We start from the raw sequence: 20,596 nt of genomic DNA, 5'->3' as shown, positions 1-20,596 counted from the left end.
GGTAGGAATAGGATGCCAAAGGAGGTTATGGATGCCCCCTCCCTAGAAGTGTCCAAGGCCATTTTGTTTGTAGTCTTGAGCAAGCTGTGCTGGTGGAAAGTGTCCTTGCCCATGGCAGGGAGGTTGGAACTGGATGATCTTTAAGGTCCCTTCCACCCCAAAGCATTTCTCTGATTCTAGGATTGATTAAAGTTCCTTCCAAAATAATTTTCTGTGAATGATCTGCCTTAACTGGATACTAGGAGAAGTGGACAGCATGAACAATTTCTTTCCTGCTGGAGTGGTCAGGCATGGGAATATGTTGCCCAGGAAGATGGCAGAGTCCCCATGCCTGGATGTGTACAAGATACATGTGGGCATGACACTTTGGGACATGGCTTAGTGTCCATGGTGGTGTTGGGCTGACAGTTGGACTCAGTGATCTGAGAGGTCCTTTCCAACATTAAAGGTTGTATGATTCTACAGAATTTCCTTTCCCATGTGTTCCCATCTAACCCCTCTCTGTAGCTGCTCCACATCCCTTCATTTTATTCCCTTGGACACTCCAAAGGAGAGAAATTAATCATCACCCATCCAAGCTGAGGTGGATCTGAATGAAAGTCAAAGGAAGAGGATTTTGCCCTCTCTCAGCTCGGAATAGGGCACAGTGGAAAAGTTCATTTTGAAATTGTCATATTGCTAATGTCCTTGCTCCCTGCATACTTTAAAAGCCAGAAAGACAAAATCCTCTGCCAACATAATTCCATCAGAAAATCATTTAAAAGACATTTTATCCTCCACCTACACCTCCAAGAGAATGAATCTTTCTCCTCCAAAGAGGGCTTGTTCTGCTTAGTAATATTCTCCTTGTCCCCAGGGTAGTCTCTGACTTTCAGAGCCTGACAGCTTCATCAAAGTTTTCAAATTGTCTCTTTTTTTTTTTTTTTCCCTTCTTTTCTCTCTCTGTTTCAAAGCAGAAGATTTTTGCTAACCTATGAGTGGAATCAGGTCACCAGCAGTTCTCAGCCTCTGAGACCTGAGTGCTGATGAAGCTTTCATGCTGACCCTTTCACACCAGTGTTTTGGATTAGCCTGGGTTTGAAACCACATCCATTAGAATAGATAGAAACACAGAATCACAGAATGGTCTGGGTTGGGAGGGACCTCCAAAGCTCATCCAGTCCAACCCCCCCTGCAGCCAGCAGGGACATCCCCAACTAGATCAGGTTGCCCACAGCCCTGTCCAGCCTCACCTGAAATATCTCCAAGGATGGAGCCTCAACCACCTCCCTGGGCAACCTGTTCCAGTGTTCCACCACCCTCATGGTGCAGAACTTGTTCCAAACACGCAATCTCAATCTGCTCTGCTCTAGTTTGAAGCCATTGTCCCTTGTCTATTAGGGTGTCCCTGGAGCCTTCTCTTCTCCAGGCTGAACACCCCCAGCTCCCTCAGCCTGTCCTCAGAGCAGAGCTGCTCCAAGTCCCTGGGCATTTTCAGGGCCTCCTCTGGACCCTCTCCATCAGGTCCATGTCCTTCCTATACTGAGGGCTCCATAGGTAGGTGTAGTACTCCAGGTGAGGTCTGAGCAACGCAAAATGTCAGAATCAGCTCTCTGGCTCTGCTGGCAATGCATCTTTTGATGCAGCCCAGGATGGAATTGGCCTTCTGGGTGTTCACCCAGCAGTGAGGCCTCCTAAGGAAAGCCACAAACCCAAAGATCTGCACCATCCCTGGAGGCATGTGAAGGATGTGTAGGCATGGTGCTGCAGGACATGGACTAGTGCAAGGTTACAGGTGGACTTAATGATCTTAGAATCATTGGGGAGGGACTTTTTAGGCTAGCAGGTAGTGATAGGACTAGGGGGAATGGAATGAAGCTGGAAGTGGGGAGATTCAGACTGGATGTGAGGAAGAAGTTCTTCTCCATGAGAGTGGTGAGAGCCTGGAATGGGTTGTCCAGGGAGGTGGTTGAGGTCCCATCCCTGGAGGTGTTTAAGGCCAGGCTGGATGAGGCTCTGGCCAGCCTGCTGTAGTGTGAGGTGTCCCTGCCCATGGCAGGGGGGTTGGAACTGGCTGATCCTTGAGGTCCCTTCCAATCCTGACTGATCCTATGATTCTGTGATTCTGTGATTCTATGATTTAGGTTACAAAAGACTTATGATTCCCTCAAATAAAAACATAGCTGCATAGCATAAAGCTACAGGTGAGATGCTAAGAGTAAAGGCTCAGCAGTCTTGAATTAGTTTGTGCATTGCCATCCCAACAAGCACCATACAGAACACTGTGGATAACAGAGTCACAGACACATTCAGGTTGGAAAAGTCCCTCAGGGTCACCAAGGCCAACCCAGAACCCTACTCTACAAGGCTCACCCCTAAACCAGAGCCCCAAGCACCACATCCAAACCACCTTGAAACGCAGCCAGGCTTGGGGACTCCACCACCTCCCTGGGCAGCACATTCCAAGCCCTGACCACTCTTGTCATGAAAAATTTCTTCCTACTGTCCAGTCTAAACCTCCCCAGTCACAGCTTGAGGCCATTCCCTCTTGTTCTATCACTAATTCCCTGTGAGAAGAGACCAGCACCAACCTCTCCACAACCTCCTTTCAGGGAACTGTAGAGAGCATTGCAGGTAGTTGTAGAGAGCAAACAGTGCAGTTGCAGTAGACAGACAAATTGGGAAGGTCCTAGGTGTATGTCTTGCCAGCACATCTTTTCTTTTTGCCATGTAGTCAACATAACCCTCTCCTGTTTGTTGTCGTGGCAACATGCTAGTTGTTGGCATTAATACCACAATACAAAGTTCCAGGCAGGTCACAGGCTCACAGGTTGTTAGGGGATGGAAGGGACCTTCAAAGATCATCAAGTACAAGCCCCCTGCCAGGGCAGGACCAGAGAATCCAGCACAGCTCTCACAGGAATGCATCCAGAAGGGTCTTGAAAGTTTCCACAGAAGGAGACTCCACAACCTCTCTGGGCAGCCTGCTCCAGTGCTCTGGGACCCTCACATTGAAGAAGTTCCTCCTCATGTTGAGGTGGAACTTCCTGTGCTGCAGTTTCCATCCTTTGCCTCTTGTCCTACCCCAGGGCACAAGTGAGCAGAGGCTGTCCCTGTCCCTTCCTTCCTGACCCCCAGCCCTCAGCTATTGATAGACATTGATCAGATCCCCTCTCAGTCTTCTCCTCTGCAGACTCAACAGCCCCAGGGCTCTCAGCCTCTCCTCCCCAGGCAGTGCTGCAGTCCCTTCAGCATCCTTGGAGCCCTCCCTTGGACTCTCTCCAGCAGATCCCTGTCCCTCTTGAACTGGGGAGCCCAGAACTGGATGCAATATTCCAGGGGAGGTCTCAGCAGGGCAGAGTAGAGGGGGAGGAGAACCTCCCTGGCTCTGCTGGACACACTCCTCTGAATGCACCCCAGGACCCCATTGGCCTTCTTGGCCACCAGGGCACATTGCTGTCCCATGCAGAACTTGTTGGCCACCAGCACTCCCAGGTCCCTCTGGAAGAACTCTGTCTTCTCTTTACTTTTCTTTGTAACTCATGCACTTAGAATCATAGAATCATAGAATCAGTCAGGGTTGGAAGGGACCACAGGGATCATCCAGTCCCAACCCCCCTGCCATGGGCAGGGACACCTCACACTACAGCAGGCTGGCCAGAGCCTCATCCAGCCTTGCCTTAAACACCTCCAGGGATGGGGCCTCAACCACCTCCCTGGACAACCCATTCCAGGCTCTCACCACTCTCATGGAGAAGAACTTCTTCCTCACATCCAGTCTGAATCTCCCCACTTCCAGCTTCATTCCATTCCCCCCAGTCCTGTCATTACCTAATAGCCTAAAAAGTCCCTCCCCAGGTTTCTTGTAGCCCCCTTCAGATACTGGAAGGCCACAAGAATGTCACCTTGGAGTCTTTCTTCTCAGACTGAACAGCCCCAACTCTCTCATTCTGTCCTCATAGGAGAGGTGCTCCAGCCCTCTGCTCATCCTCATGGCTCTTCTCTGGACACCTTCCAGCACGTCCACATCCCTGTTGTAATAAAGGCTCCAGAACTGGACACAGTAGTCCAGGTGGGGTCTCAGCAGAGCTGAGTAGAGGAGTAGAATTACCTCGCTTGACCTGCTGGCCACACTTCTCCTGATGCAGCCCAGAAGAGCAAAGGGTTGTGCCTGTAGAGCAAAGGGTTATCATCTCATACTCACATTGTCTCCACACTCACACAGCAGAGATCACAGGGTTCATTGTGGCATGGACTGTTCCTGTTCAGCTGTAGGAGAGTTCAACTCTCCTAGCTAACCCCATCGGCTCATCCTCACCATAGAGTGTCCTGGCTTCACACAGCCTGCTCTCAGAAGCAAGCCCCCTCCCCCACACACAGATGGGCAGGAAAACATCCCCCAAAAACCCCTCTCGGTTGACATAAAGAGTTCACTGAGATGACATACTATACAATTACCTTTCTGGGCTGCACTTGCAGCACTTGCAGCCCAGAGAGCCAAGCAGAGAAGTGTGGGCAGCAGGGCCAGGGAGGGGATTCTCCCCTTCTGCTCCACTCTGCTCAGACCACACCTGGAGCTCTGGGTCCAGTTCTGGAGCCTCTGTTACAAGAGGGATATGGACATGCTGGAAGGTGTCCAGAGAAGGGCCATGAGGATGAGCAGAGGGCTGGAGCTGCTCTGCTCTGGAGACAGACTGAGAGAGTTGGGGTTGTGCAGTCTGAGAAGAGAAGGCTCCCAGGAGACCTTCTTGTGGCCTTCCAGGATCTGAAGGGGGTTCCAAGAAAGCTGGGGAGGGACTTTTTAGGATCTCAGGTAGTGACAGGAATTGGGAAAATGGAATGAAGCTGGAAGTGGGGAGATTCAGACTGGATGTTAGGAAGAAGTTCTTCTCCATGAGAGTGGTGAGAGCCTGGAATGGGTTGTCCAGGGAGGTGGTTGAGGCCCCATCCCTGGAGGTGTTTGCAGCCAGGCTGGATGAGGCTCTGACCAGCCTGATGTAGTGTGAGGTGTCCCTGCCCATGGCAGGGGGGTTGGAACTGGATGATCCTTGTGGTCCCTTCCAACCCTGACTGATTCTATAATTCTATGATTCTACCTTAGCTGAGAGTGTGTGTGTGTGTTTTTTTTTATTGGCCTATCAAAATCATGTTTGGGTTTGTCAATCAACTCTCTAATATCCAAGAGCAGTGGAACATCCTGAAACTAATGTTAAGCATCTAGCACTCACTAGAAGTCAATAATTCCTATTTGAATACTATTTTAATCTCCATTCTTTCTCAATAACACTGGTTTCACACTCTGCCCCTTCTCCACCCCACCCATCCCATTTCCCCACTTTTTCCCCCTCAAATCCCAGAGCACCTGGGCTCTGTTGGAGTCTCCTCCCACCCCAGGTGTGGCCACTTTGCCCTCCCCTTCCACTCCGCTGTTTAATGCCCCCCAGGAAAGACAGAAGCCTTAAGCTGAGCCCATCATGGGCTGAGGATTCTCCTCTCGTCACTGATGAGTACTCATGGTGTACCCCATGTGCCTGAGGGGGGGAACAAAGGCCCGGGGGGCCACCAGGCCCCCTGGGCCACCAGGCCCCCTGGCTAGGTAGGGACAAGGTTAATGACTGTTTCAATATCATTCATGGCTAATGGCTGAGCCTCATTCTGGGGCTGAGCTCCTCTGTGGGGTACCTTGGCTGGTTGAAGGTCTTGCTCCCAGCTCTGGGATGAGTGTAAAAATGGTGGTGGTGGTGGAGCAGGAGTTGTTTAGGCAGGGGGGAGGATGGTGTAGAGAGAGCAGGAGCTGGTTAGGCAGGGGAGGATGGTGTAGAGAGAGCAGGAGCTGGTTAGGCAGGGGAGGATGGTGTAGAGAGAGCAGGAGTTGGTTATGCAGGGGGGAGGATGGTGTAGAGAGAGCAGGAGCTGGTTAGGCAGGGGGGAGGATGGTGTAGAGAGAGAGCAGGAGCTGGTTAGGCAGGGGGGAGGATGGTGTAGAGAGAGCAGGAGCTGGTTAGGCAGGGGGGAGGATGGTCTAGAGAGAGAGCAGGAGCTGGTTAGGCAGGGGGGAGGATGGTGTAGAGAGAGCAGGAGCTGGTTAGGCAGGGGGAGGATGGTGTAGAGAGAGCAGGAGCTGGTTAGGCAGGGGGGAGGATGGTGTAGAGAGAGCAGGAGCTGGTTAGGCAGGGGGAGGATGGTGTAGAGAGAGCAGGAGCTGGTTAGGCAGGGGGGAGGATGGTGTAGAGAGAGAGCAGGAGCTGGTTAGGCAGGGGGGAGGATGGTGTAGAGAGAGCAGGAGCTGGTTAGGCAGGGGGGAGGATGGTGTAGAGAGAGCAGGAGCTGGTTAGGCAGGGGGGAGGATGGTGTAGAGAGAGAGCAGGAGCTGGTTAGGCAGGGGGGAGGATGGTGTAGAGAGAGCAGGAGCTGGTTAGGCAGGGGGGAGGATGGTGTAGAGAGAGAGCAGGAGCTGGTTAGGCAGGGGGGAGGATGGTGTAGAGAGAGCAGGAGCTGGTTAGGCAGGGGGGAGGATGGTGTAGAGAGAGAGCAGGAGCTGGTTAGGCAGGGGGGAGGATGGTGTAGAGAGAGCAGGAGCTGGTTAGGCAGGGGGGAGGATGGTGTAGAGAGAGAGCAGGAGCTGGTTAGGCAGGGGGGAGGATGGTGTAGAGAGAGAGCAGGAGCTGGTTAGGCAGGGGGAGGATGGTGTAGAGAGAGCAGGAGCTGGTTAGGCAGGGGGGAGGATGGTGTAGAGAGAGCAGGAGCTGGTTAGGCAGGGGGGAGGATGGTGTAGAGAGAGCAGGAGCTGGTTAGGCAGGGGGGAGGATGGTGTAGAGAGAGCAGGAGCTGGTTAGGCAGGGGGAGGATGGTGTAGAGAGAGAGCAGGAGCTGGTTAGGCAGGGGGGAGGATGGTGTAGAGAGAGCAGGAGCTGGTTAGGCAGGGGGGAGGATGGTGTAGAGAGAGCAGGAGCTGGTTAGGCAGGGGGGAGGATGGTGTAGAGAGAGCAGGAGCTGGTTAGGCAGGGGGGAGGATGGTGTAGAGAGAGAGCAGGAGCTGGTTAGGCAGGGGGGAGGATGGTGTAGAGAGAGAGCAGGAGCTGGTTAGGCAGGGGGGAGGATGGTGTAGAGAGAGCAGGAGCTGGTTAGGCAGGGGGAGGATGGTGTAGAGAGAGCAGGAGCTGGTTAGGCAGGGGGGAGGATGGTGTAGAGAGAGCAGGAGCTGGTTAGGCAGGGGGAGGATGGTGTAGAGAGAGCAGGAGCTGGTTAGGCAGGGGGGAGGATGGTGTAGAGAGAGAGCAGGAGCTGGTTAGGCAGGGGGGAGGATGGTGTAGAGAGAGAGCAGGAGCTGGTTAGGCAGGGGGGAGGATGGTGTAGAGAGAGCAGGAGCTGGTTAGGCAGGGGGGAGGATGGTGTAGAGGAGAGCAGGAGCTGGTTAGGCAGGGGGAGGATGGTGTAGAGAGAGCAGGAGTGGTTAGGCAGGGGGAGGATGGTGTAGAGAGAGAGCAGGAGCTGGTTAGGCAGGGGGGAGGATGGTGTAGAGAGAGAGCAGGAGCTGGTTAGGCAGGGGGGAGGATGGTGTAGAGAGAGAGCAGGAGCTGGTTAGGCAGGGGGGAGGATGGTGTAGAGAGAGAGCAGGAGCTGGTTAGGCAGGGGGGAGGATGGTGTAGAGAGAGAGCAGGAGCTGGTTAGGCAGGGGGGAGGATGGTGTAGAGAGAGAGCAGGAGCTGGTTAGGCAGGGGGGAGGATGGTGTAGAGAGAGAGCAGGAGCTGGTTAGGCAGGGGGGAGGATGGTGTAGAGAGAGAGCAGGAGCTGGTTAGGCAGGGGGGAGGATGGTGTAGAGAGAGCAGGAGCTGGTTAGGCAGGGGGAGGATGGTGTAGAGAGAGAGCAGGAGCTGGTTAGGCAGGGGGGAGGATGGTGTAGAGAGAGAGCAGGAGCTGGTTAGGCAGGGGGGAGGATGGTGTAGAGAGAGAGCAGGAGCTGGTTAGGCAGGGGGGAGGATGGTGTAGAGAGAGAGCAGGAGCTGGTTAGGCAGGGGGGAGGATGGTGTAGAGAGAGCAGGAGCTGGTTAGGCAGGGGGAGGATGGTGTAGAGAGAGAGCAGGAGCTGGTTAGGCAGGGGGGAGGATGGTGTAGAGAGAGAGCAGGAGCTGGTTAGGCAGGGGGGAGGATGGTGTAGAGAGAGAGCAGGAGCTGGTTAGGCAGGGGGGAGGATGGTGTAGAGAGAGAGCAGGAGCTGGTTAGGCAGGGGGGAGGATGGTGTAGAGAGAGCAGGAGCTGGTTAGGCAGGGGGGAGGATGGTGTAGAGAGAGCAGGAGCTGGTTAGGCAGGGGGGAGGATGGTGTAGAGAGAGCAGGAGCTGGTTAGGCAGGGGGAGGATGGTGTAGAGAGAGCAGGAGCTGGTTAGGCAGGGGGGAGGATGGTGTAGAGAGAGAGCAGGAGCTGGTTAGGCAGGGGGGAGGATGGTGTAGAGAGAGAGCAGGAGCTGGTTAGGCAGGGGGGAGGATGGTGTAGAGAGAGCAGGAGCTGGTTAGGCAGGGGGGAGGATGGTGTAGAGAGAGAGCAGGAGCTGGTTAGGCAGGGGGGAGGATGGTGTAGAGAGAGAGCAGGAGCTGGTTAGGCAGGGGGGAGGATGGTGTAGAGAGAGCAGGAGCTGGTTAGGCAGGGGGGAGGATGGTGTAGAGAGAGAGCAGGAGCTGGTTAGGCAGGGGGGAGGATGGTGTAGAGAGAGCAGGAGCTGGTTAGGCAGGGGGAGGATGGTGTAGAGAGAGAGCAGGAGCTGGTTAGGCAGGGGGGAGGATGGTGTAGAGAGAGAGCAGGAGCTGGTTAGGCAGGGGGGAGGATGGTGTAGAGAGAGAGCAGGAGCTGGTTAGGCAGGGGGGAGGATGGTGTAGAGAGAGAGCAGGAGCTGGTTAGGCAGGGGGGAGGATGGTGTAGAGAGAGAGCAGGAGCTGGTTAGGCAGGGGGGAGGATGGTGTAGAGAGAGAGCAGGAGCTGGTTAGGCAGGGGGGAGGATGGTGTAGAGAGAGAGCAGGAGCTGGTTAGGCAGGGGGGAGGATGGTGTAGAGAGAGCAGGAGCTGGTTAGGCAGGGGGGAGGATGGTGTAGAGAGAGAGCAGGAGCTGGTTAGGCAGGGGGGAGGATGGTGTAGAGAGAGAGCAGGAGCTGGTTAGGCAGGGGGGAGGATGGTGTAGAGAGAGAGCAGGAGCTGGTTAGGCAGGGGGGAGGATGGTGTAGAGAGAGCAGGAGCTGGTTAGGCAGGGGGGAGGATGGTGTAGAGAGAGAGCAGGAGCTGGTTAGGCAGGGGGGAGGATGGTGTAGAGAGAGCAGGAGCTGGTTAGGCAGGGGGGAGGATGGTGTAGAGAGAGAGCAGGAGCTGGTTAGGCAGGGGGGAGGATGGTGTAGAGAGAGAGCAGGAGCTGGTTAGGCAGGGGGAGGATGGTGTAGAGAGAGCAGGAGCTGGTTAGGCAGGGGGGAGGATGGTGTAGAGAGAGCAGGAGCTGGTTAGGCAGGGGGGAGGATGGTGTAGAGAGAGAGCAGGAGCTGGTTAGGCAGGGGGGAGGATGGTGTAGAGAGAGCAGGAGCTGGTTAGGCAGGGGGAAGGATGGTGTAGAGAGAGTAGGACCTGATTAGGCAGGGGGAGGATGGTGTAGAGAGAGAGCAGGAGCTGGTTAGGCAGGGGGGAGGATGGTGTAGAGAGAGCAGGAGCTGGTTAGGCAGGGGGGAGGATGGTGTAGAGAGAGAGCAGGAGCTGGTTAGGCTGGGGGAAGGATGGTGTAGAGAGAGCAGGAGCTGGTTAGGCAGGGGGGAGGATGGTGTAGAGATAGAGCAGGAGCTGGTTAGGCTGGGGGAGGATGGTGTAGAGAGAGCAGGAGCTGGTTAGGCAGGGGGGAGGATGGTGTAGAGAGAGCAGGAGCTGGTTAGGCAGGGGGGAGGATGGTGTAGAGAGAGAGTAGGAGCTGCTTGACCCTGACATTTCTATTGAAATAGCCTCTGCATAGCCAAATGTTTGTCCAGTCAAATGTTTGTGTTGAAATCTTATTTTCACTGCTTCATTCATTGTATCTTGCACTATTTCAAGGTTGCCAGGAGAAAAAGGAGAAAAACCCACCCAAACAAACTGCCACCAGAGGATTCTGGTATACCCTTAATATCCTGAGGGCAATCTCATGTGGCATCATTCATGTTTTCCTTGTAGATGACATCTCTTGCTGTGGTGGTTTTAATAATTCCCTGAGGTGCAAGTGGATGGCAGAGCCATCCATTCCAACTGTCAGAAGGGAAAGCATTCACCACGTTTCTGAGGAAGGGTTGCTAACTTTCTTGTTTGTTTTGCTGCCTGACATTTGGTTTATTTGATAACTTCTATCCTGCAGCTGTCGGTGGCATCAGCTCCTGACATTATCTGCCTTGTCCTTCTGTGCCTAAAGCTGTGTCCAATTAGTGGGCTTTGTGATTTGCAGGGCTTCTTACAAGAGGTTTTATTCCAGTTTCTTAGCCTTCATGGGTTTTAAAAGTTTTGGGTTCAGATTCACCTGAAATCTCTCTTAGGCTCTACTACTCTGGAGCCAGAGCAATCTGTCAAGTTTTGAAGTCAAAACTCTGGATTTCAGGGCTCCTAAAGGACTGCAACTGTAGCTGTTGGTGAGAGATTAGGCTGGATGGAATAACAAATCCACTGCCTGGTGGCTAACATGTCCACTAAAACCACCTGGAAGACAAGAAGTTCACCATAAGCCAGCAGTGTGCCTTTGTGATGAGAGGGACAATGGTATCCCAGAGACTGGTGGTGAATGGTGCCACTGCCAGCTGAAAAAAACCTAACCACCCTCCCCCAAAAACAAATCAACCAACCAATCAAACCCCCAAAACCTGAGGTTGAAAAATATCTTTATTTTCTGGCCATATTAATTTGATAAAACCACCTGAACTTGTCTTTTATGTGGCTCTGATGAGAATCCCACAGGAAAATGTGATCTAGCTGAAGTGCTTCTAATAGTTGTGGTGTTCTTGAAAGTTAGGCAAGGCTCATTGCCATGCATCTGGATGTTTGCTTACTTGTTGGTGTGGAGAAGAGGAAAAATAATAACCTTTGTGTAAAGGGAATGAAAGATGTCACAGCCTATGAAGTGTCAAACTTGTGAGCTAGAAATTTTCATAGGGATGTGAGGATGTGACCAGGTTGTGAGCGTGGGGCTGGGCTCTTCTCAGTGGTGCCCTGGGAGAGGACAATCACAGAATTAGTCACAGAAATATTCAGGCTGGATAAGCCCCTCAGGACCACCAAGTTCAACCTAGAACCCTGCTCTACAAGGGTCACCCTAAACCAGAGCCCCAAGCACCACATTCAAGCCACCTTCAAACACAGCCAGGCTTGGGGACTCCACCACCTCCCTGGGCAGCACATTCCAATCCATGACCACTCTTGCCAGGAAAAACTTCTTCCTACTGTCCAGTCTAAACCTCTCCAGTCACATCTTAAGGCTATTCCCTCTTGTTCTATTGCTAATTACCTGTGAGAAGAGACCAGCACCAACCTCTCCACAACCTCCTTTCAGGGAGCTGTAGACAGCCAGGAGGTCTCCCCTCAGCCTCCTCTGTTTCACACTAACCATCCCCAGCTCCTTCAGTCTCTCCATCAGATTTCTTCCCCAGGCCCTTCCCAGCTTCCTTGCCCTCCTCTGCCCTGGCTCCAGCACCTCCACATCTCTCTTGGATTGAGCTGCCCCAAAGCTGGACACAGCACTCCAGGTGTGGCCTCCCCAGAGCTGAGTCCCAAGGGACAGTCCCCTCCCTGTTCCTGCTGGACACAGCATTGCTGATCCCAGCCAGGATGCCTTTGGCCTTCTTGACCACCTGGGCACACTGTTGGCTCAAAGGGCAATGGACAGAAGACAGCACTTGAACTTAAGGACAAAATTTCTTTCCTGTGAGGGTGGTGAGGTTTCACCTCAACATGAGGAAAAACATCTTTACTGTGAGGGTGTACATGCCCAGAATTATGCCCCCAGATACCAACAAACTTGTCCTCCCTTTACACCCTCCTTTCAGGAGAGGAGGACAAAGGCCCAGGTGCCAATCTGTCTCCTTAAGGGGTAAACAACTGCATGCACCCATCACATGGCATGCTCATGCTCTTGCCATCTAAGGGCATAATTCTAGCTTCATCCTTTCTATAGGTCAAAGCAGGTTGTTGATGAGTGTGCCCATTGGCCACATCCAGCCTTGAGAAATCTATAAGTATTACTCCATTTGTTTACTACCTTGCTCTCTCCTTTTGCTTTCTCTCACTTTGGTCAAGCTATGGAAGCTCCCAACCCCTACTCGCAGCTCCCGCACTCAAGCATACTCGAAGCGTCTGCACCAAGGACAGAAGCCAGCTCCCTGAACTGCTCGAGGAACCAGCAAACAGGAGATCCCTTCACTGAGCTACAGAGAAAGCCAGTATTGTAAGCCCAGTCGTCAGGACTGAGGAAAACATCCCCAAGGGTAAGCTCTAGCCCAGATGGGGAGGGACTAGCCCCAAGCCTGGAAGTCCAGATCTGCTGCAGCCATAAGCAGCCAATTAAGCAGAAACACATCTTGCGTGACCCCTTCTGTTTGTGGGAGAGAAAAGGAGCTGCCCACTGCTGCTGCTCCACAACCCTGTGTCATCAGGGGAATGCACTCTGGATTTCCCGAGAGAGGGAGAGCGATCCTCTCCTCTGAGATCAAGTCAGACTGCATTATCACCTAAATGGGAGCAGTCACTGAGATTCGGCTTGGTCAGCTTGAGCTGAGCTGAAGGGGAAGTGCTGCTTCACTGCACCCCTCCCCTGAAACCCATCTCCGGGATCGAAGGCGGCCGACCCCTCCCACGGGGAACTGTCCTCTCGATCTTGAGGACCGACCCTGCCTACTGGGAACCGTCACCCCGTCGTGTAAGACCCCTCCTCTGGACTGGCCCTGCGGGGACGACCTTCCGTTCAGGGAGCTCCTCCAACCCTGCTAAGGGAAGCCGCTAATCGGCGTAGAGGCTCCCCCTCCGCAGCTGTGGGAGGAGAAAGCAAGCCTTGCCCCCCACCCGCAGAGGCAGGAGGAGAAATCAGTCACCACCTGGATGGGACCAGCCCCAGGCAGACAAGCAGCGAGTAGCCAGCGTAAGCTGGCAACCTGCCTCGCTACACAGAAAGACAGAATGTGTCTTTCCATGTGTGCAGCATTCAGTAACCTTCTGTTCAAAGCGCCCGCACATAGCCGCGTGATATCTCCAGCTTAACATAAATATCTCTGTACATAGTTGCAAGCTGCAAGTGTCTTGTCGAGTCTCCATCTAGTGGACAAGTGGTGGGACTGCACCTTTTGTTCCCTTAATTAGAAATCGATTCTGTAAATATTATAATTGGGTGTAATTGTATCTACTGAACCAGTTATGGACTATATTTTTACAACTGTGCATTCGAATCAATGTATTTAAGGTGATTAATCAAATATCATAATTAATAAATAATTTCATAAGTAATATTTCATAATTCATGATTAATAACCATCATCCTCCATCCCTCATCACCCCTCACCACAACAGAAGGTAACAGAGAACTGGAGCAGGCTGCCCAGAGAGGTATGATCCTGCTCTAGGAGGAGGGTTAAGGTAGATGATCATCAAAGATCACGCCCAACCCCCACCACTCTGTGAAATTCACAGTGCATAAATATTTCCTTGGTTCATATGTTCCAAGGTAGCCTTTAGAGCATTAGATAAACAAAAATAAGTAGAATCTAACAGAAATAGCAGGCTCTCCTCCTAAGGAAGATCTTCCACTCCCTTCAGCAGCTTTGTGGCTCTGTGCTGGACTCTCTCAAACAAGTTCCCTGAGGTTCTTCCTGAACTGAGGGACCCAGAACTGGACACAATCTTCCAGATGTGGTCTCAGCAGGGCAGAGTAGAGGGGAAAGAGAATCTCTCTCCACCTACTCACCACAGCCCTTCTAGTTCCGCCCCCACCTCCCCCTCCCCCCCACCCCTCCCCCCCCCCCGAATGCCATTGGCCTTCTTGGCTACCAGAGCACATTGCTGGCTCATGGGCAACCTTCCATCCACCAGCAGCTCAGTCCCCAACCTCTCCTGCTCCATGAGGATGTTCTTTCCCAGCTGCAAGCCTCTCCCCTTGCCCTTGTTGAATTTCCTTCCATTTCTCCTTGCCCAGCTCTCAGCCTGTCTCAGTCTGGCTGAATGGCAGCACAACCTTCCTGACGTTGACCTCTCCTGGAGGGAATGCTGACATTCCCTTTAAGTTTGCTGTCTAGTGACTATTAAATGTAACTGGAAGAGCCTCGCTTTCTTCCCTACTCTCTATAGGCCATGAAGCCAACTTGTTGAAAACACAACACTTATTTTGGAACCAGGTTGGGTTGTGTGTTTTGGGATCTGGCTGGGCAGCTGAAGGAATTGGAAGGAGAGATCCTTGGCAAGAAAAAGAGAGAAAGAACCAAACTGTTCAAATTTGCTTTGGAGAGTCTTGAAAGACCTTGTGAGCTTAATGTGCCAGCTTCATTCTGTCCCTAGTGTGTGCCTGAGCAATGACAAAGTCAAAACAGAGGGACATTGGACTGGCTCAAAGAGAATCACACAGTGACAGGGGTTGGAAGGGATCTCTCTGCTACAACGCATAGTGAAGGTGTCTGTTCACAAAGGTCAGAAGGACAAAGTCATGTCTGCTGAGAAAGCAATCAATTAATATAGCTAGGCAGGAATATTTAGCACTTGAGGGGATGGATCGTGGAATCATGGAAGTTGGAAGAGACCTGCAGAGATCATGGAGTGCGACCCCCCCTGCCAGAGCAGGGTCACCTAGGGCAGGTCACACAGCAAAGCATCCAGGTAGGCCTTGAAAGTCTCCAGAGAAGTACACTCCACAACCTCTCTGGGCAGCCTGCACCAGGGCTCTAGCACTCTCACAGTAAAGAAGTTTCTCCTCACATTGAAGTGGAACTCCCTGTGTTTCAGTTTGTATCCATTGCCCCTTGTCCTATCACAGACACCACTGAAAAGAGCCTGACTCCTACTTGACACCCACCCTGCAGGCATTTGTAGACATTCATAAGATCTCCTCTCAGTGTTCTCTTCTCCAGACTAAACAGCCCTAGGGCTCTCAGCCTTTCCCCACCAGACAGATGTTCCAGATCCTTCATCATCCTCACAGCCTCCATTGGACACTCTTTAACATCTCCCTGTCCCTTTTGACCTGGGGAGCCAGAACTGGAAACAATACTCCAGTTGTGGTCTCACCAGGGCAAAGCAGATGCATTCCAAGCTATATGTTTCAAGGTGTGGACTTCTGGCTCAATTAGTGTCAAGGCACCCATGGCAGTCAGTCACAGTCCACAGTGCATAGTGTCACTTCTCCTTTCAGGCTATACAAGTAGACACAAAAAGAGCCTTTTTTTTACTCAAATGGTTATAGTGTGGAACATTTTTCTCATTTGCTTCCTTCAAGCCATGCAAACAATGAATATGAAAGAATACTTGATGACAGTTTCTGTGCACAAAGAATCTAACCTTTCCATTTAGAGACAGGCTGAGAGCTGGGCAGGGAGAAATGGGAGGAAATTCAACAAGGGCAAGGGGAGAGGCTTGCAGCTGGGAAAGAACAACCTCATGGAGCAGGAGAGGTTGGGGACTGAGCTGCTGGAGAGCAGGGAAGGGGAAAAGGCCCTGGGGGTGCTGGTGGAAGGGAGGTTGCCCATGAGCCAGCAATGTGCTCTGGTGGCCAAGAAGGCCAATGGCATCCTGGGGGGGATTAGAAGGGCTGTGGTGAGTAGGTGGAGAGAGGTTCTCTTCCCCCTCTACTCTGCCCTGCTGAGACCACATCTGGAAGATTGTGTCCAGTTCTGGGCCCCTCAGTTCAAGGACCTCAGGGAATTGCTTGAGAGAGTCCAGCACAGAGCCACAAAGCTGCTGAAGGGAGTGGAAGATTTTCCTTAGGAGGAGAGCCTGAGGGAGCTGAGGGCTCTGGAGCTTGGAGAGGAGGAGCCTGAGGGTGACCTCATTGCTGGTGATGAAGATGTGCAGGGGGAGTGCCCAGAGGCTGGAGCCAGGCTCTGCTGGGTGATGCCCAATGCCAGCACAAGGGGCAGTGGTGGAAGTGAGGCAGAGGAAGTTCCATGGAAACAGGAGGAAGACTTTTTTCTCTGTGAGTGTGACAAGAGCCTGGAAGAGGCTGCCCAGGAGGGTTGTGGAATCTCCCTCCCTGGAGATATTCAAAACTCACCTGGCTGTGTTCCTGTGTGATCTGCTCTAGGTGCTCCTGCTCTGGCAGGGGGGTTGGACTGGATGAGCTTTTCAAGTTCCTTCTAGCCCCTAACATTCTGTGATCCCAGTCTTGGTCACTTTGGTGTGGTATTGAAGACAGTGAGAGTTATGTTTTGTTTAAGTTGTCATTTCCAAGACCAGAAATTCATCCTCATATTGCCTGTCCAGGAGCTGTTTAAACAGGAAGACTTGGTGAAAATGCCTACAGGGATGAGGACTTCCTCAGGTGAATAAGATGTTCAAGACACAGCCCCCAGTGTGGCCTTCCAGAAATAAATAGATGCAATTGATGACCTTCCTAAACTTAGAGGACTCTTTCTATCTTTTATTGAAGCATTCTCCAGGGCTCTAATGAGCAAAGCATTTCAAATGTCATTTTGGTTACCATAGTGATATATAATTTTTGTTGTTTATATGCTCTGAGGCTGAATGCTTTTTTTTTTCCCTTTCTTCTTTTTTTTTTTTCTTTTTTTTTTTTTTTTGTCCTCTTGCTTTGTTTCATCAGGATAAAGATAAAGGGCAGAACTCTAACCAACCTACCTTCACTTCTGTTTATGATAAGTCATTGTAAGGAAATGGATAGGTGCCCTAGTAATAGAATCTGTCCCTCCTTAATGACTGGGTGCCATCATTTGGAATCTTGCTGACAAACACAGTGGCTTCCTGCTCCACAGAGTAATTAATAGTGGTCTTGATTGGAGCCTTAAGTTTTTTTCTCTGTTGTCAGACACCATTTGTTAAGGAAATTAGCTGCTGAAACACATGTGGGCTTAAAAGATAGCCAAAAATAAAGCATTAGCAAAGGTTTAATGACACTGAGGTAGCTGGAGAGAAAAGTAGTGTTCTGCTGCAAACAGTTTCCATGGTAATGACTTAAAGCTCTCAATAGTGAAGGGAGGGAAAAAAAAAAAAGCTAAAAATCATAATTTAAAAGCTGTATGCCTGTACATACATATATTTTTAAGACAAGGATGCATCAGGCATATTCCATTTCAGGCAACTTCTTTCATCTTAGAATTAAGCACAGCACAAAGCACCACCAATGGGCAGACGTTTTTGTCACCTGTTTGAGGAGGTGAAGTGTGAAGGTTGGACTCCACAGTCACACAGAATCACTCAGGTGATTCAGAAACACTCAGGTTGGAAAAGCCTCTCAGGATCACCAAGTCCAACCATGAACCCTGCTCTGCAAGGCTCACCCCTAAACCAGAGCCCCAAGCACCACATCCAAACCACCTTCAAACACAGCCAGGCTTGGGGACTCCACCACCTCCCTGGGCAGCACATTCCAATCCATGACCACTCTTGCCAGGAAAAAATTCTTCCTACTGTCCAGTCTAAACCTGCCCAGTCACAGCTTAAGGCCATTCCCTCTTGTTTCATCACTAATTCCCTGTGAGAAGAGACCAGCACCAACCTCTCCACAACCTCCTTTCAGGGAGCTGTAGACAGCCAGGAGCTCTCCCCTCAGCCTCCTGTTTCACACTAACCAGCCCCAACTCCTTCAGTTGCTCTTCATTAAATTTCTTCTCCATTATTTATTAGTCTTAAAGGTTTCTTCCAACTGAAACCATTGTATGTCTCCAGGATGGTTCCACTACATCCTTTTGTGCTTTCAATAACCCACTGCAAGAATTCATGTTGTCTGCATTAAACCTGACTACCTATAAGCACCCAGCTATAAACAAGGTGAAGGACCTAGGCAACAAGTCTTATGAGGAGTGCTTGAGGGAATGGGAGAAGAGAAGGCTGAGGGTTGTACTCCCTACAGCATCTTGGAAGGAGGCTGGAGGAAGGTGGGATTGGCCTCATCTCCCAAGAGGAAATGGCCTGAAGCTGCACCAGTGCAGACTGACATTAGATACTAGGAAAAACTTCTTGACTGAAAGAGAGGTCAGGTATTGCAGCCTCTGTTCTGCAAAGCAGAGCTGGGATGCATGCAGGGCACAGGGGATTGCAAAATACCTTCTAGCTGATCAGCTGCACGCTGTGAAGAGCAAAACAATGACATCTCCTCTGTGCCAAGAACAACCTCCTGACCTGCTGGCACCCTTGGATTGGAACCTGCTGCAGAAACCACCTGCTTGACACACCTGCACCTCTTATTGCGAAAGGAGTTCATCTTGTCTATGTAGTTGGGTTTTCCTGCTTAAGGGATTGATAGGAAAGAGAATTTCAGCAGCTACTCAGAGCAATACTGATCATTGGGGTTTAGGGCATCTCCAGGGACTTCTGTTGGCTGTTTTTTCTGTTAAGGGCTTCTGAGACATCTTCTGTAAGTGGGACTCTGAGACTCTAATGCTGGGTACGTTACAACACTGTAATAAAGGACTTCTGAGAGGTATCCTAAGGCTTTTGATCCAGTCTCCCAAAATATCCTTCTAGAAAAGCTCAATAAATGTAGCACAGATGGTTGGTCAGTGAGGTGGATTGCAAACTGGCTCCACAGCAGAGTGCAGAGGTTGTCATCAGTGGCACAGAGTCAGCTTGGAGGCCTATGACCAGTGGTGTCCCCCAGGGATCAGGACTGGGTCCAGTTTGGTTCAATATCTCTATCAATGACCTGGCTGAGGGCATTGAGAGTCCCCTCAGCAAGTTCTGATGATACCAAACTGGGGCAGGTGGCTGACACCTGCCAGGCTGTGCTGACATCCATGAGAGCTGGACAGGCTGAGAGCTGGCTGCAGGCAAACCTCATGGAGTTCCATAAGGACAAGGTCAGGGTCCTGCATCTGGGGAGGAATCACAGCAGGCACCAGGACAGGTTGGGGGCTGCCCTGCTGGAAAGCAGCTCCACAGAGAAAGACTTTGGAGTGCTGGTGGGCAGCAAGGTCTGCATGGGACAGCAATGTGCCCTGGTGGCCAAGAGAGCCAATGGCATCCTGGGGGGCAGCAGGAAAAGTGTGGCCAGCAGGGCTAGGGAGGTTCTGCTCCCCCTCTGCTCTGCCCTGCTGAGACCACAGCTGCAATCCTGTGTCCAGTTCTGGGCTCCCCAGGTCAAGAGAGACAGAGACCTGCTGGAGAGAGTCCAAGGGAGAGGCAGGAGGATGCTTAGGGGACTTGAGCATCTCCCCTGGGAAGAGAGCCTGAGAGCCCTGGGGCTGTTTAGTGTGGAGAAGAGAAGGCTGAGAGGGGATCTGATCAATGTCTATCAAGAGCTCAGGGCTGGGGGGCAAGTGGAGGGGGCCAGGCTCTTGTGGGTGGTGCACAGCAATAAGCCAAGGAACAGTGGAGACAAACTGGAACAGAGAAGGTTTCAGCTCAACAGGAGGAGAAAGTTCTTTGGTGTGAGGGTGCCAGAGCCCTGGACAGGATTCCCAGAGAGGTTGTGGAGTCTCCTTCTCTGGAGACTTTCCAAAGCCACCTGGCTGCATTCCTGTGCAGACTCCCCTGGGTGATGCTGCTCTGGCAGGGGGTTGAACTGGATCTCTGGACATCTCTTCCAGATTCTAATGTATTGTGTTGCTGTGAAAGTCATCCAGAGCATGCAGATTCTCTGGGGGATCTGTGATTATTCAGTTGAAATAATGCTAGTATTCATTATAATTATGTGCTCATACAAATAAGAGAAAGCATCTAAAATCCTTAATTACCAATTTCCATCCTTTCTTTCCCCCCAGTAAATTTATTTTTATCCTTTCTTTTTTTTTTTTTTGTTTTTGCTAAGATACTGATGAAGTTGTTCTAAGATTGCTCCAAGACCCACCACCCACCAGAATCCTCACACAGAATCGAAACACTACAAGTGAAAATTTAGGTTGCAGTTTACAGACTTGGATTAGAATAATGGAATCATAGTAGAGAAGAGGTTGGAAGGGACCTCTGGAGATCTTCCAGTCCAACCCCACTGCCAGAGCAGGACCAGAGAATCCAGCACAGCTCACACAGACACACATCCAGACAGGGCTGCAAAGGCTCCACAGAAGGAGACTCCACAACCTCTCTGGGAGCCTGCTCCAGGGCTCTGGGACCCTCACAGTGAAGAAGTTCCTCCTCATGTTGAGCTGGAACCTCCTGTGTTCCAGTTTGTATCCATTGCTCATTGTCCTATCACAGCACACCACTGAAAAGAGCCTGGCCCCTACTTGACAACCACCCTCCAGATATTTGTAAGATCCCCTGTCAGCCTTCTCTTCTCCAGTCTAAACAGCTCCACGGCTCTCAGCCTTTCCTCATCAGACAGAGGTTCCGGGCTCTTCAGCATCCTCACAGCCTCCATTGGACACTCTATAGATCATCACAGAATCACAGAATGTTAGGGGCTGGAAGGGATCTCCAAAGCTCATCCAGTCCAACCCCCCTGCCAGAGCAGGAGCACCTAGAGCAGATCACACAGGAACACAGCCA

The sequence above is a fragment of the Indicator indicator genome, chromosome 4 (genome assembly GCF_027791375.1).
Source record: "Indicator indicator isolate 239-I01 chromosome 4, UM_Iind_1.1, whole genome shotgun sequence".
Classification (NCBI taxonomy): domain Eukaryota; kingdom Metazoa; phylum Chordata; class Aves; order Piciformes; family Indicatoridae; genus Indicator; species Indicator indicator.
Note: the sequence above shows the minus strand (reverse complement) of the source record.